Below are 16,907 nucleotides of genomic sequence, written 5' to 3' on the forward strand. Positions count from 1 at the left end.
CCACCATGAACAGAGCTGCCCTGTGTGACCGCTAGGACATGGCAGATATGAGCAAATGTGCCACCCAGGCTAGGTCATAAAAGACACGATAGTGTCAGCCTTGTTCTCCCGCATCTCTCCCTCTGGGGGAAGCCGGCCACCACATAGTGAAGAAACTCAAGCAGCTCTACAGAGAAGTCCGTGTGGCATGGACCCCAGGCCTCCTGCCAACAGCCAGTACACCTTGCCAGCCCCGGAAAAGCACCTTCTTAGAAGTCCATCCTCCAGCCCCAGTCAAGCCGGCAGGTGGCTGCAGCCTAGCTAACATTTTGACTGTCACCTCAAAGGAGACCACAAGCTGGAACTATCCAGTCATGCCACTTCTGAATTACCTTCCCACAGAAACTGAGACAGAATAAATGCTATTGTTTCAAGCCACTACCTTTGAGGTACTTTGTTATGCAGGAAACTGATTATTAATTAGGTAACTAATATAGGAACGGAGTGACCTTTTGGTTATGAAGGCCTTTCACTGACTGGGTTCCCAAAGTGTGATCCAAGAATATGCTCAGAAAAGCAATGGTTGGCCCGGTGGCTCAGTGGATAGAGAGTCAGCCTGGTGTATAGACATCCCAGGTTTAATTCCTGGTCAGGGCACACAGAAGTGACCATCTGCTTCTCTCCCTCTTTTCCTCCCACAGCCAGTGACTCAATTGGTTTGAGTATGGCCCCAGGCACTGAGGATAGCTCAGCTGGTCCAAGCACATCAGTCTCAGGCACTAAAAATAGCTCGGTACTTGAGTATCAGCCCCAAGTGGGGTTGCCTGGTAGACCCTGGTCAGGCACATGTGGGGAGTCTGCCTCACTATCTCTCCTCCTCTCAGTTAAAAAGAAAGAAAGAAAAGCAATGGTCCATCAAGTGTGGATGGACTGTGGACTTCTATCTCTTATTTGAGATTCCCAGTGCTCCTTGGTATGTCCAAACAGACCCACATGGGCCAGGAAGCCCAGCACTCTCCTAACCTAGCACTTCTCAGCAGTCTTTGTGACACTCTTTGGGAAACAAAGGCAAACCATCACAGCAGCAGGACCCTGGAGCATAACAAAGATTATGCTCCATATAAAAACAAAACCACTCCTAGCCTGATATTCAGGGTATGGTCTGTAGCATTTTATACAAGACAAGGAGGCTGGCTGACCACAACAAACCACCTCTCTGGGTTCCTTTCCATTGGAGGGGCTGGGTTTATCCTGGGTCCCCGCGGGTCCCACCAGTCAGTGGTATTGGTCAGGGGTCTGGGCCAGCATCTGGCTGTGAACCTCGGCCTATTTGGGGAGCATTTAGGATTCAGGTTTTCATTCCCAGATTCTGTGGCTCCAGTTCCCATCAGCTCCGTAGCCCGTGACACGTGGGCAGTGCTGTGCCCTTGAACTCTCCACCCTCGTCCTCAATGCCAGTGCCTCAGAGCTGATTATTTCTTGGTGGGAATACAACCGTGATCTTAAAACGCAAGCACTGGAAAACAGCATTTGATATAGAAAAATTCATTTCACAAGCAACTTTTTCAGAGCGAATCCACCCCCAGCAAGGGAAGGTTGTGCTCAGAAAACCACATTCCTTTGGGCCCCTGGGGCTGTGTGGGGGGAGGACAGAGTTCTTTCCACACGCTAGGAGGCAGAGGTCTTTCCTTTTGTAGGAAACATAATTTTACCCTCATGTTACTTCATCTTTTCCAGCATGAACATTCTGGAGCTCTCAGGCCAGTCTGGAGCCGTCATTTCCAGACACCGAGTGGCCTGCCCTCCTCCCTCGGCTGTGGGCACCTCACCAGGCAGAGTGTGGCCCCCACGGGCCCAGCATCTGCCTCAGCTGGAAGCCCCCGCCTGGGCCTCTGCATCAGAATCTGTATTGGAACAATAGTCAGGGCACAATCAAAGTGGGATTGCTCGGATGCCCCCTGAAACTGCCCTCAGCCTGCCCACAGTGGGCTGCCATGCCTGCTCTCCTCTCTCCCCGCCCCGGCTCTCTGTCTGATTCCAGAGAGCTTCTCAGAGGGGTTCCTACACCTCCGCACCCCCCAATCCAGTGAGATGGTCAGGGCCCGACAGGGTGGACGTCAGGAGACCTGAACAAGAGGGCGTAACGACGGTATAGACACCATGCCCTCACAGAGCACTCACAACCCAGGAGGGAGGCACTGGGACCCAGAGGGTCAGAGAGGGGAAGCCACCGACCATGGTCACACAGCCAGAAAATGGCATGGCCTGGCTGACCCCACAGCCACTGAGATCTCCCCGGACACCCTGCTGCTGCCTGAGGACTTCCTTGATGGGGTTAGGGGCTGTCAAAGAGCTGCATTCCCACCCCAACTGGCTTAACCAAGAGGTTCCCAATCAGGGGTGCTTTGGGGGACCCTCAAAGGCTCTCTGGGGGCGCTCCATGCCATTTACAGACTCTTGAAATGCCCCAAGGTCACTGCAAAGAGGCCGAGATGGAGGGCCAGGCCCCCTCGGCCTACAGATGTCACACCCCTTTGCTGCGGATGGGATGATACCAGCCTCTGTGCCCACTCAGACTCTCCGGGCTGAGCTGACCAGGCACCATGGTTGCCCTTGATCAACCCCAAATGGGAAAGATTATATTACTCAACAGATGCAGTTTGCTTCTTGGGCAAACACGGTCCTTGGGGCCAATCACAGCCGGAGTGACTTTTCTGGTGGGAACGTAAAGAGGAATTCGCTTTGAAACCTGCGTTACCAAAGGGAGGGGCGTCTCAGTTATCTTCCAGCAGCAGCCTCTGCTTTCTCGTATTTTCTTCCAGAGGCCAGCGTGTCCCTAACCCAACCCAGCCCCGTGGGTGCTGGGGTGCAGAGGCAGCCCCCTGGGAGGCGAGGACGCGAGGAGTCGGCCAAGCCCACGTCCCAGGTCTTCACCAGATGCTCCTCACGTCACGTTCTCCACGAGAGCTGACCTTGACGTGCAGGCTCTTGTCCGCAGCTTTCCAGGGGAGGCGGGAGGAACCCAGCCCCAGACAGGCTGGAACGGCTTGTACAGACCTGCCGCTGGACGGGCGCGGGTCTCTCTGCGCGGACAGACCTGCCGCTGGACGGGCGCGGGTGTAGGTCTCTCTGCGCGGACAGACCTGCCGCTGGACGGGCGTGGGTCTCTCTGCGCGGACAGACCTGCCGCTGGACGGGCGTGGGTCTCTCTGCGCGGACAGACCTGCCGCTGGACGGGCGTGGGTCTCTCTGCGCGGACAGACCTGCCGCTGGACGGGCGTGGGTGTAGGTCTCTGCGCGGACAGACCTGCCGCTGGACGGGCGCGGGCCTCTCTGCGCGGACAGACCTGCCGCTGGACGGGCGCGGGTCTCTCTGCGCGGACAGACCTGCCGCTGGACGGGCGTGGACAGACCTGCCGCTGGACGGGCGCGGGTCTCTCTGCGCGGACAGACCTGCCGCTGGACGGGCGCGGGTCTCTCTGCGCGGACAGACCTGCCGCTGGACGGGCGCGGGTCTCTCTGCGCGGACGGACCTGCCGCTGGACGGGCGCGGGTCTCTCTGCGCGGACAGACCAGCCGCTGGACGGGCGTGGACGGACCTGCCGCTGGACGGGCGGGGGTCTCTCCGCGCGGACAGACCTGCCGCTGGACGGGCGCGGGCCTCTCTGCGCGGCTGCCCCTCGGCTCTGCCTCGGCACCTTTCTGCCCACCTTGGGCGTGTCCGAGCGTGCACGTGGGGGCAGGTGGGGGCTCTCTGGCTCCTTCTAGGCGGAGCCCTCCTGTCCACCCCTCTAACCTGCACCTCACACCCTCAGGAGGTTTGAGGCCTGGGAGGTTACGGTCAGAACTCAGAGGTCAATGGCCAGGGCTCTGAAGTCTAATGGATGCAGGAGCCCAACATCAACTGACGAACTCACCTCACAACCCCTTGCCTGGACATGCTTCCTCTACCTAGCGACATCTTGCTGGTTGTGGGGACCCCAGAGCTCATGGCCACTGAAAGCTGTCCTTCCATCCAGGACCTGAAGTCACCTTTGGGCACAGGGTTTATGGAAGAAGGGCACAGTTGCTTCTTAAAAATGGTTCTCATGGGTCTGAGGAGCAGGAGCTGGAGATCCTGGACCAGAGGCCCCTTGACCACGGACTAGAACATCACACAGAAGGACAAGCCAACTGCATTTCAAATACAACCCAAGAGGACTCTATTTTCAGGTACAAAAAATGCACCATCCATCCATCAGCCACAGTGCAGAGCCTAGAACTCTGACAGGGATGCAAAACACCAGGGGACTTCTTTTAGAGCAAGGTCCTGAGGGGATCTTTCCAGCAATTCTTTATGGGATGGTCAGTGACTCAGCCTCAGGTGCTCCGTGATGCCCTGTGCTTTCCCTGGTCTGTTAGTGTGTTCCCATCTCCTAGGAGACAGAGCCCCTCCAGGGCAGGGACCACCTCTGGTTCGTCTCTGTGCCCTGACAGCTCGCCCAGTCCTCTGCGGTCAGCACTCAAAGTCCCGAGGTTGTGTTGCCCACACCAAGCTGAACCCCTGCTAGAAGCCGGGCTCCTGCCCATTCCTCAGCAGAACAGAGCACCCAGGTCTAAAGTCAGGCTCATCAGCTTCTCACGGGAAACCCCCTCCCGGGCTCATTTTCCTTGCCTGGAAAAGGGCCGTCTCTGCCACCCCCCACGTGCACCTCAGAGTTGCTGGGAGGACAACTGAAACAGGACACGCCCATAAGCGTGGTCTCAAGATCCCGCCTTCCAAGGGCCAGACGCAGTGCTGGGCACAAGGCAGGCGCTCGGTACTGTTTGGGGCTCAGATTTAAAAAAAAAAAAAAAAAAAAAAACATTTCTTAAAGTACAGGGATAAGAATCGTAATATGGTCTGCAGCCATACCACCCTGAACACACCCCATCCCGTCTGACCTCAGCAGCCAAGCAGGGTCAGGCCCGGTTAGCACCTGGAGGGGGGAATCATATATCATGTGTGGAAAGTGAGTTTTTTTCAAAGAAGATGCTTGACCTCTTTCTCCCCACCTACCGCCAGGCATCAAGATGGATATTTCCCCTGAATGTCCCCCATTTTACAGAGGAGGAAGAGGTCAAATGAGGTCCCCAAAGTTACCACCATGTGGACTAGTCAAGCTCCTAACCATCAGCATCTCAGGTGTACAACCCGGCCTCTCTAAGATATTTGCTTAAACCCGCAGAACCAGGGGCTCCATCACAGAGATGAGAAGCAGTGATCAACTGTCCCTATGAATTAACCAAGCCAGAATTCACATAGTCAAGTCATAGCCACTTCAAAGATGTCTCCAAATAAGGTCACACAAAAACCAGGTACTTCTGAAAGAGTACAACTTCCCCAAGACTAAGCCAAGTCTGGCCAACTGTCATCCAATTCCCTAGTAAGCCAGGAAAAGGGGGGGAGGGGCAGATCCAGTTCAGAAGCCTCCTGGGTTTTAGTACAAGGCCTGAGAACTGGGGTGGGGTGGGGGCTGGGGGGGTAGTGGGGGAATTCATGCTCTGTGGCTTTCTTGAGGGTGGTCTCAGAGAGGGTCTCTTAAGCAGCTGTGTGAGATGGTGATAAGAATCCAGGTGGGCTCTGGAGCCACAGAAACCTGGGGTTCCCTCCTGGCAAGCTGTGTGACTTCTGTGACCCTCAGTCTCTTTATCTTAAATGTGTCTAGCAAAGCTCTATTGTCCAGCTGCTGTTTGTAGAGCTGGTGCTGGGTGCCAGGTACTCAGCAATGAATAGGAGAGACCAGACTGGGACCTTCACCAAGCTCACTGCCTAACAGGGGAGACAGCAAATGTGGAGACTAACAGATTCCAATTCCAGGTAAAAGGATGAGAATCACCTCTATCTCAGGCTGGTGCTGAGGGCTCAGAGTGTGCCTCCAAGTCAAGGCAGAGCCCAGCATTGAGCACGTGGTCAACACTCAGTCTCTGAAAACTTGCTTTTGTTGCCGCCGCTGCTATTATTATTTCTGTAACCTGAATAAAACTGGGCTGCCTTGGGGCCCAGTCTCATCACCATGTCACGTTCAAAAGAAACACCAGTCTGACATCCCAACATCAGTGGAGAGCAGTTTAAATCTTCCTGATCTCTCAGAAACACCAAAGGGGAACTCCTTTGCACACCACACACAAAGCATTCTCAAGACTCTCTGTGCCAATTTATCTGCCCGGAAGGTCTCACGGGAGCTGCTCCAAAAACATCTCCCTTCCTTGCACCTCCTTTTTATCCTTCTCAGAGGCAGGGGCTGCTAGGCCTGGCCTCAGGAGACAGGGGACTGGGTGGGTCCAGGCTCTGCCATGTTGCTTAACCGCTCCGTGCCTCAGTTTCCTCATCTGCAAAATGTGAATGGCAGCAGACTTGCCTTCAATGAGTGATCGTGGAGTCAGTGAGTCCCAACAACTCTCCGGGTCCTACCACCCAGGGGCAGCCCCACCTGCCACCCCTCCGGCCCTGAAACTTCCTGAGGAGGGAGCAAAGGCCAGGACCATGGCATTAAGGTGACATTCTCCGTCCTCCACAGGAGGCACACAAGGGGTAGCTACCCTTGAGTGCCTTCTCAAACTGTCAGTGCTCAGAAGGTGGGGCTAGGTGTTCCCCAGGCACTCGAGGCACCGGGAAGATACCCCGCCAACCGAGGGCGCTGCTTGCCGGAAGCCTGGGCAGCGTGCTTCCACCTCCTTCCAGCTGCCAGGGCCCCACACTAGGGGTCTGGATGCCTCGCTTCCTGAGGCGCTCTGAGCCGGGCATGTGGTTCCTGCCCTCACAGGGCTCACAGTCCTGTGTGCCAGGCAGATGATCTGCGTCTGATCATGAGATGAGACACCCAAAGGCAGCAGGAGAGGACCAGTTGGGGCATCAGGGAGGGCTTCCCGGAGGAAGAGGCACTGAGGGGAAGGGCTGGAGTGAGAGAAAGGTAAGGAGTTCCAGGCCACAGCCTGGGTAAAGGCCTGAAAGAGAGAAAGTCATGGGTTCAAGGAGCTGGAAGAAGCTATCCCCACCTCCCCCAGGAGGTAGTTTATCAGGTACCATCACCTACACCCGCTCACTTAATGCTGACCAGGCCCCCCACCCCAGAGGGGAGTCAGAGGGCAGGAACTCTCCCAATTCAAAGATGGGGAGACTAGCTCTAAGAGAGAAAATGGTGATTCCTGGCTGGGACCGGAGCCCCATCTCCTGACTCCTGGCTCAGATGAGAGAATCAAGATGCCAAGACTGGGCCCAATGCGACCCTGGCACCTGCCCAGTGGTCAACCAGCCCATTATCGTCATCCCATTTTACAGATGAAGAAACTGAGGCTTAGTGAGACCACAACATCCCTCAAGGCCTGCTTTTTCCCCTCTGTCTCTGGGGACCCAGGACAAACCAGAGGTACCAAGATGTCCTCCCCAGGTGGGGCAGAGAACAGCCAGGATGAGGGTGACTCTGGGTAAAGAAGGGGAGGGATGGGTTGGAAAACGGACACCAGGCAGGGAAAGGCGGAGGAATGTGGGTGGGGACAGGGATGGGCCTTGCCAGGAGGCCAGTCAGGGAGGGGCCTAGAGCCCTAAGCAGCCCCCTCACTCACTCCTGGGTGAGACCCCGACTTCCCAGAAGACACCCCCCTCCAGCTGGGCGGGGAAAAGGACCACCGCCTCCTGGCCGCCCAATCAGACACACTCCCAGACTGATGGGGGAGGCAGCTCGGGCCGAGGGCTCCCGGGGCCTTCCCGGAGGAGCCCCCACCACGCCGACCTGCCCCGGACTCTGCGGCCCACCGCCCACCGCCCCCAGCCTCATTAGCACCGACGCCCGTCGTCCTCCCCTCGGCTTCCGGTGGCTCCAGAATTTAAAGGTTAAATCCTAACCTCGTCTCAGCAGTTTCTCCCGGCTTTGCCTACCCAGAGCCAGTTGCTGGTAATTATATGCATCTCCGAGCAGCCAATCAGCTGTCAGACTGACAGATACTGATCTTTTCGTTTTATTTTTAGCTCTGTGCTTCCCCCTCTAGTTGCAAAAAAAAATTCTGTTTGTTCTGTGTGCTGCTGCTTGGCTCTCATCTCCGCTAGCCAGGCGGGAGCAGGCAGCCGGAGGCTGGAGCCTCCTGTCCCTCCAGAAAGGGGGGAACCAAGCTGCCCCCCATCTGCGGCCCCCCAGGGCTGCGATGGGGATGGGAAGAGGCTGGGTGCCACCTGCAGAGGCACCCGGGAGGCTAAGGGAGTGGGAGAGGAGCTGTACTTGGCCTTGCAGCCGCTTGTGAAGAAAGCAAGTCCTTACCTGCAGGCTGCAGGCTAGGAGAGACACGGAGACAGCAGAGAAAGAGAGAAGAGCAGAGGCAGAGAGGAAGCCAGGCTGAGAACAAGAAAAAGAAAGGAGTGGAAGGGAAAAAGGATAAGCTCTAGCCGCCTAGAATTATTCTTCCCCCAGAACCGAACAGAAAGAAGCAGGAATGGCTGCCAGCCAAGCGAGCACTGGAATGGGAGTCCAGAGGGGGCTTTCCAGCCAGGCCCGCAGAGCTCAAAGGGGCCTGGGCTACCCCTCCCAGGCTTGGTTGGCCTATCTACCCTGTGAAGGGCAAGTGAAGTGCTCTTCAGACTCCTTTTGTGGGTCATTCCAGAAAGTTCTGTGGACCTCGCTGGAGGCCCCAGGAGGCTGGCAGGTGTGGGGGCCTGGCATGTGGGAGGCCCCTGCTCACACAGGGTCTCTGGGAGGAGTGGAGGGAGGAATCTGAGGCCCAGGCAAGCTCTTAGGTCCCAGAGTCTCCAGACAGTTGAAGGATGGAAATGATTGTGAAGTTTTCTTCCATCATCACAACACTCTACAGTTTGCAAAGCACTTCCCTCTTTTCAAGAGACTCTGTTCCTGCCCCATAGTTAGCCTCAGGATGAAGTAATAGCGATTAGTCCTCAGGGGAAAGGAAGGCGGTGTTGCCGAGTCATTTAGGCTCTGTAGCACAACTGACGTGGGTTCAAGCCCCAGGGCTGCTGTTTACCAGCTCTCTGAGCCTGAGCAAAAGATCTCAGCTCTCTGGGTCCCAGCACCCCCATTGGAAGGTAAGCCCCAAAGCCACCCATGTCACAGGATTGCTCTAGGGAGTGAAGTCACACCATATAGGTGCTCCCCATGGCCCCAGCATCTACAGGGCCCAGCACACTCACGAGCAGGTATTATCAGCGTCTCCCTTTTGCAGATGGGGAAACTGAGGTTCATGTGACTCGTAATTGGCAGAGCTGGGACTAGAACCCCCCCCCCCTTTTCTTGGCTTCCTTTTCTCTGACACCACAGATGGCGCGCTGAGAATAAAGGGAAAGGAGAGCGGGGAGAAGGGAATTAGAAGACAGAGCGAGATGGAGGGAGGCAGCAGCACCGTGATCAATTACTTGGGCTATAAATTTCTGCTGTTTTGCAACGTGAACACACAACCTCAGAGAAGCATCACTGGCTGGGTCTGTTGGAAAAATCAAACAGCCAAGCTTCCAATGGTGGGAAGGAGAGGAGGAGAGGGGACGAGCTCCAGTGTAGGGTCCAAGTGGCTGCCGGTGTGGACAGAGGTCAAGGACCCATGGGAAGGAGTGAAGGAGGGGAGAGATCCAAGTGGGGGTGGGCTTGGGAGCTGCCTGGAGCCCCCTGGGGAGGGAGTGGCCCTCCTCCTCCTCTTCCCTCAGTAGCCTTTCTCCCACTGCTGCGAGAGGTAAAAGCAGTTAGTTCCTGGGCAGTCCTGTCTACCACACAGCCACCTGGCCAGATGCCGGCCTCTGCCTTCACAGGTGGTCCCGGGGGCTGCTGGGCAGGGGCTTGCGGAACGTTAACTCCCTCATCTGTACAATGGGGATGATGAAGGCATTCATCTCCAAGAGATGGTGTTGGGGATCAAAAAGACCTAGGATGTACACGGTTTAGCCTGGCGCCCGACACACACAAAAGTAGAGTTAATGTTGCTATTATTATATGAAGATAACCGAGGCTAAAGGGTTTGTAAAGGGCTAAAGGTAGTTTGGAGACTGACTGAATTATTTAAAAGATGGGCGGGGCATCCTCCCGCTGAGGGACAGTAGTGGGAAGGGTTGCCCACAGTGGGGATATAAGGGACTTGACCTGTCTCTTCTCCCAGCACGTGGGGGCCTGGAGCAAGGACCAGGGTACAATCTGGGGTCGGGAAGCAGGGCCAGAGTGAGACAGCTCCTAGCCCCCACCTTCTGGGGCCTTGCCTTAGCCCATTGAGGGGGAGCACCATAGGAGCAGAGGCCAGCTTGTCCCTCTGGAATCCAAACGCTCCCGAGTGGGATTCCAGAACATCTCAGGGCCTTCCACCCTGTAGAATTACAAAGCCCACCGCATTTCAGAAGCAACCCCTGAGGCGTGCGAACCAGCCCCAGACCATGGCTTTAAGGAGCTGTTGATCAGAAAAGTACAGTTACCACTGCCCCTGAACACCGGTGTCTGAACCCCAGACAATGGCCAAAGTCATTGGGGGTGGGGGTGGGGGCAGGATGGAACAGGGAAGCCAGAGACTACAGACATAATGAAATGAGGAAAGCTGGGGCAGAGGGGCCTGAGGGTGAGGGGTGAAGCTGAGAATCGCGGTCCTGGAGGAGATGCCTTGGGTTTAGTGGGTACCAGGCATAGGGCCAGAAGTGCACACTCCTCGGCTGGGGGGTGGCAGGCCGAAAGCCGTGGGGAGCTTGCTGTTTTGAAGGAAACCGAAGATGGATTCCCTTAAAACAAAAAGAAGCTTCCCTGGATGCGAATAATAACAATGTTATTTTAGTTAGGATGGGCTAATGGCTGTAACAAACAGCTCCCAAATAAAAGCTTATTTCTTGCTCATGGTAGTCTACTTTTGGCTGGTGGGGTAAAGGACCAGGGCCCTGCTCCACACAGTCACTCAGGGGCCCAGGCTCTTTTGTTTTGTAGCTCTGTCATCTTCTAGGGCCTTATCCTCCTCTGCAATAATCTTGTGGATGGGAAAGGAGAGAGAGTGTGGATGGCATGGAAGGAATTAATGGACCAGGTTAGAAGGAGAGGAGGCACTTAAGCTCACATTCCATTGGCCAGAGCACAGTCATGTGGCCATGCCTAACTGCAAGGGAGACTGGGAAATGTAGTCCAGCTGCAGGCCCAAGGGGAAAAGAATGAACCAGGGTTTGCTGAAAATATAGCAATCTCTACCACAAATGCTATCCTCTTTGAGTGGATGGGCTGATGCTCACAAAGCATCCGGTGTAGAGTCTGGCCACTGACATGTGTGCCAAAGTTTGTTATCTGTCCCGTATACCCAGATGGACCACTGCCCATTCTGTCCCGTATACCCAGATGGACCACTGCCCATTCTGTCCCGTATACCCAGATGGACCACTGCCCATTCTGTCCTGTATACCCAGATGGACCACTGCCCATCAAAGCAACAGCTTAGCTGCGCAAAGTCACCTTAGCAAGGCCTGGGTGCAGAGTGACCTTGGTCCTTCTGGCCTCACTACCCACAGCAGGAGGTAGAACTAAGGATTCCCCAGCCACCGTCTCCCCTCCCCCATCAAACATCCCCCAGAGTCCTAGGAGGGGCTGAGAAGGCCCCAGCTGACCCACACAGTCCAGTCAGCTGCACTGAATAAAGCAGCGTAAGGTCCTGGAGTGTCAGAATGGGAGGCCAGCACAGGCGTGCAGGAGGAGAAACGGAGGCCCAGAGAGGGGCCACCTTGCCCAGGGTCACACTGCGGATCTGGGCAGACCCAGGATCTACATTCAAATCTAATCACTCAAGTCTGAGCCACAGAAATGGACTGTTCAGCTTGAGCAGAAAGGGTTTCACCCCTAGACTGAGGAGGAGCGTAGGCAGGCCCCAGCAGGGACACAGCCAGGGCGTCTTGGAGAGCAGGGGACACTCGACCCTCAGGGACTGGCCACCGGGAGGAGAAAGGAGTATCTGTCCTCAGGGAAGGAGGGCTGCTGACCCAGCCAGGGCCACTGGCCCATCCCTAGGCAAGGAAGGACTGTGGCATCTGACAGCCCACTCCCCAGCTGCACACAGGGGGGGAATTCCCCATGAGACAATTGGGGGGCTTTTGCTGGGAATGGGAGTTGGGGGCGGTGCTGGGCCAGCCAGCACAGCAGATGTCTGCTCTGGCCGCCTGCACCAGGGTTGTGCAATCGAAACAAAACAACCACGGGGCTGGTTTCCTGTAGCCCGGAGCTGCTGCCTGACCAGGGAACCCAGCCCAGAGCACAGCCACGAGGCCAGGAAAACAGAGGCCTCAGCAAACCTGAGTTCCGAGCTCTGCCAGTTCCCCCAGGCGGGCAGCGAGCAGCCCGATGGGCACGGGCTGGGCTCATGTGGGGCTTGCCAGGACGGTCAGTGGAGATTTCCTAAGCAAGGGACACACGAGCTGAGCCGGGGGTCTGGGGGAGAATTCATCGCGGGAGAGCTAGGAGGGCTGCCCACCTCACCCTACCCTCAGCGGAGGCCACTGGCTGAGAGTGGGCGCTCGAGCTGGAAGGAGCTAGAAGCCACAGACAGAGGAGGGCTGGTGTGATGGTCCGTGTCACCTTGGCGAGGCTACAGTCCCTGTTCTTCAATCAAACACTACCCTCAATGCCGCTGTGAAGGCCCCTTGTAGATGTGATTAGAGCCCCTAGTCGGTGGGCTAGAAGCAAGGGGGACTGTCGTCGGTGTTCTGGGCCTGACTCTGTCACTTGAAAGGCCTTAGGAGCAGAGCCGAGGCTTCCCTGATGGGAAGAAGTTCCACCTGTGGACAGCGGACAATGGCGTCGGCCCCTCCAGCCGCCCGCCCTTCAAAGTCCGGACTTGTCTAACCAGCACCCCACCCCCCAATCGCCTCACCAATTCCTTTCGACAGATTTCTTAACATAGATCTACTGGTTCTCTTTCTCAGGTTGAAGCCTGACTGAGGCAGAGGGATGCAGGGCTGAGCCAGGAGGCTCCCGGGCCAGTCTTGGGGTAGGGACATCCACACCCTCACGGACAAACACTAACCGGGCCAGTCTCAGAGTAGGGACATCCACACCCTCACAGACAAACACTAACCGGTGGTGTCCCTTATCGCTGCCGCTGCAGTTGGGGACCAGGACAGGGCCCCCTGTAGGGGCGCACAGCCCCTGGGTGTCGGTGTTCCACAAGGTGGCTCAGAGCTCTGGGGCTGGTGTGGCAGTCCTGTTCCTCGTCCCTTGTCCCCTTCTGTATGTATAGCAGGCGCATTACTGAGCTCTGGGCTACAAAGACATGGTACTAATTTCTCGGCTTTTGGAGCTGGGGACAGGGAGGTAGTAGCTCTGTCCCCTTGGGCAAGTGAGGAGACTGAAGCTTGGACTCACTCACTTTTCTGGGGGCTGAGATGGGCCCTAGGCTCTTTTACCCCCACCTCTTTCAGCGTGACCCCCTCCCAGCCCACCGCACTGATGCCACAGGTGTGGGCAGGGACTAAGGCGCCCATGGGACAGGCAGCCCCTCACAGGGGTCTGAGCTAAGCGGGTCGAAGTGTTGCCGCCAAGGGGTGTGCAGACCTGCGCAGGCAGGACCTGTTGGGGAAGAGGCCCCGTCACTGTCAGCCTCTCTCCGAGGCCAGGGATCTCTGAGGACCGCAGGCCCCTAAAGTCTCTCCCCACTTCGTTAGTGAGAGACAACAGGCGGAGGCTGAGAAAGCCCCCACTCACCTCACCTTCCTCCTAAGGGCCTCTGGTTGTCACCAGCCATGTACGCAGTGGGACCTACCCTCTCTGCTCAGCAACCCTGCCCAGGGACAAAGGGGTGGCGGCTGGGGAGAGGACAGAGAAAGGGGAGACACCTGACTTGAACCACAGGCCTGCTCCCACAAGTGGCGGGGCCTGCAGGCATTTGGGGGCTTGCCTGTGGGTGGGCGGGACGTTTATTATTGACCAAGTAGGAATAGGGAGCCCACCATGCCGGGCTCTGCTCCCAGCACAGTGGTTGTTCGCCGCTTTTATCCGCATGACCGCTCTGAGAGAGGTGGGGGGGGGGGCAATCCTCTCCATCACCCCCATCTTACAGAGGGGGAGACTGAGGCACAGGCAAGTTCAATTCTTAGCCAAGGCCCCACAGCCAGCAAATGGCAGGGGTGCCCTCTGGTCCTGGCCCATTGCCATGGGGTATATTGTCTTCCTCCTTCTTTTGGCCTCGGAACAAACCCCCCCAGGAAGTTTCCCCTGCTGCAGGCATCATCTACAAACCCTCTCTGTCTTCTGTTACACACAGGCCCGAGCCCTGTCCCACCCCTTCTCCACTCTCTCTCCAGGCTGTTTGGTCTTTTGGGCTATGCCCCACTCCCTACCCCCCATTATCAAAGCAATAAACACTCCTGATGAAAAGTTTGGAAAGCACAGAGACCTCATGCTGTGGTGGGATTGATCTGTTCCCAGACCCAGTGGTCCCCTTCAGATGCCAGGCCCACAGTCACACTTGGGGGCTGCTTCTGGGGGGTGAGGCCCAGCCCAGAGCAGGGGCAGGGAGTGTCTCCGCCACCCACCACGGCTTCACAAATCTTGGGTGGCTTGTTAACACAGGGCCGGGTGACATCCATCAGAGCTGTCATCCGGGGGGCATCTGCTGTGTGCTGTGCCAGGCCAAGCGCCTGCTGCCCCTCGCCCTCCCTGCCGGCTGAGACGTGCTGTCATCACCATCCCCACTTTCCAGATAAAGAAACTGAGGCTCAGGGCTGCTGTCGGTTTGTGCAACGTATTAAGTCTGCCCGGGCTCAGCACCAGGGCTCGTCAGCAGCCCTGCTTCTCACGGGGGGGGGGGGGGGGGGGGGGGGGGGCGGGGAGGACGGGGACTGCCAGGCCCTTGCTTACTTATCTACCCACAGCTCCCCAGTGCTGCCCTGAGCCGCCCCCCTCACTACGTAACCAATGATGGCCAGTGTCACCGCCAGCAAAGGCACGGGCAGACCCTGAGGCTAGCCCGTATTTTCACCTTAAATGTGATCCCAGAGGTTCCCATAAACCCGGTTTGCTTAAAGCAAAGGAAGTGGGATTAGCTGAGTCTGGGCAGTTTCCATGGAGCCCAGATTGTGAAAAACAACACTAGCCTCTCCCAGGGGTGCAGGGACCACAGTGTGGTGAGGGAACCCCCAGTCACCCCGAGAAGGCACCTGGGAGATCACACAAGAAGCAGGGAGGCCACCTCACCGCTAACCACCAGCATCAACAAGACAGCTGGGTCCATGGACAACCCCAGCAGGTGACACAGGGGCCCCTGGGTCCTGTCTGCACTTTCCGAGCACTGCCCTGGCCAGGAGGACATGCTCTTCGTCAGTGCACTGGCCCTGCCCTCCCCAGGCCAGGCTGCAGCACTGCCCAGCGCTCCGGTCTCCAAGCCTTCCAAGTCCAGGAGATGCCGAGGAGAGAGAATTTCACCAGCAAGCAAGAATTTTCTCAAAGTGTCCGATGCAATCATTCATTCATCTACCCATCCATCATTTGTCCATTCCATGTATTCATCACAAAGCCTCTGTTAGATTCTTTCTCATCAGTGCCTAAAGCATTGGGAGCAGCCATCCCCTCTTCCCCAAATCCACCAAACCATCACTGACCCCCCAAACCCCGATTCACTGGGGCTGGGTTGATAGCATGCAATGAATCATATGTCAACACAACACCTTCTTTGGGCATCAGAGTTGATCAGACAATATCTTCAGTAATAACATTAATATCTGGCACAGAGCTCTTACCACGGGCTCAGTATGTTGTATGTTACCCTATTTACAATGGCCCTAAGTGATCAGTGCTATTATTATGAGATATTTAGTGTATTTACTCAGTAATTCTTCCAAGTGATTCTTACTGAGCTCAGACTTCAGCCCCTACTCCATACTGTGCAGGGCCCAGAGGAAACCCAAGGTGAATAAGGCAGAGCTTGTTCTCAAAGAGCTAAAGAGTATGGTGGCCAGCTTCTAAGATGGGGATGTCCCTGCCCACCCAACGAAAGAGCACACTTCCCAGCTTCTCTTGTAACTAAGGGCGCCAGTGTGACCAGGTGCTGGTCAGTGGCAGGTGAATGGAAGTGATGAGTGCAACAGCCTGTCCTGCCCTAAAAAGGAAGAAGGGCCCTCCTTCTCACCTCTCCTTCCTGCCGGCTGGAATGAAGATGCAATAGCAGGAGCAGGAGCAACCATTTCACACCGCGAGGCAGAAACTGTGTGTCGAGGATGACAGAACAGCAAGTAGTAGGAGTCAGGGTCCCTGACACTGTGGAGCCACCACATCAACCCTGGGTTGTGTCTGGTGGGGACTGGTTATCATGTTGAGGTCACTGCTGTTTGGGGTTATGTTATAGCAGTTGAACCTGTGTCACAACATACAGTCATTACAGGGCAGCGAACTTGATCCCAGTTTGGCATTCAAGGGACAATGTCCAGTCATCCACACCCCCAGCCCCCCACACACACACTTGGCCTTGCAGAGTGGGGGGCAGGCCTGATGTTCTTGGAGGGAGTCCAATATAGGTAAGGAGACACAAGAGGTGCGCAGCCATGCCAGAGAGCCTGTGATGTTTCCAGGGGACGCTGAGAGCGAGCGGGGTTTCAGATGGGCTAGCTAAACAAGGAAAGGGCGTTCCCAAGAGTGGACACAGCCAGGACAACAGCCAGGAGGCTGAGATGCGTCATACACCGTGGAGGTGGCAGGGCGAGGCTCTCAAGGACGAACTCCTCCTTCCAGCCGGGACAGCCTGACACAGCTCACGCAGGCCGGGTCATTTCTCCAGGGGAAGGTAAGTGAGCAGGCACGGTGCCTTTGTATGGTGTGCAAGAAAGAAACCCTGATTTTCACATGGAGGGGAAACCGAGGCCCAAACTGCCAGTGCATGGGAGGCAAGATGCCACCACCTCACCATGAAGCCCTGGGTCAGGTTATTGTCCCCTCTCGTGCCTCAGTCTCTCCATCTGATAAATGGGAGTTTTCTAT

The 16,907-nt window shown here is 56.4% G+C and overlaps 1 long non-coding RNA gene across 1 annotated transcript; it reads right to left on the reverse strand.

Moving 5' to 3' along the window:
• Positions 1–2,804: 2,804 nt before the first annotated feature.
• On the reverse strand, positions 2,805–7,780 carry LOC136394184 (uncharacterized). Its single transcript, XR_010749165.1, has 2 exons — positions 3,287–7,780; positions 2,805–3,076 (listed from the first exon to the last, which is right to left on the reverse strand). It is a non-coding gene; the product is annotated as an uncharacterized lncRNA (long non-coding RNA).
• Between the last annotated feature and the right edge of the window lie 9,127 nt (positions 7,781–16,907).

This window comes from Saccopteryx leptura, chromosome 2 (assembly GCF_036850995.1).
Source record: "Saccopteryx leptura isolate mSacLep1 chromosome 2, mSacLep1_pri_phased_curated, whole genome shotgun sequence".
Lineage (NCBI taxonomy): Eukaryota > Metazoa > Chordata > Mammalia > Chiroptera > Emballonuridae > Saccopteryx > Saccopteryx leptura.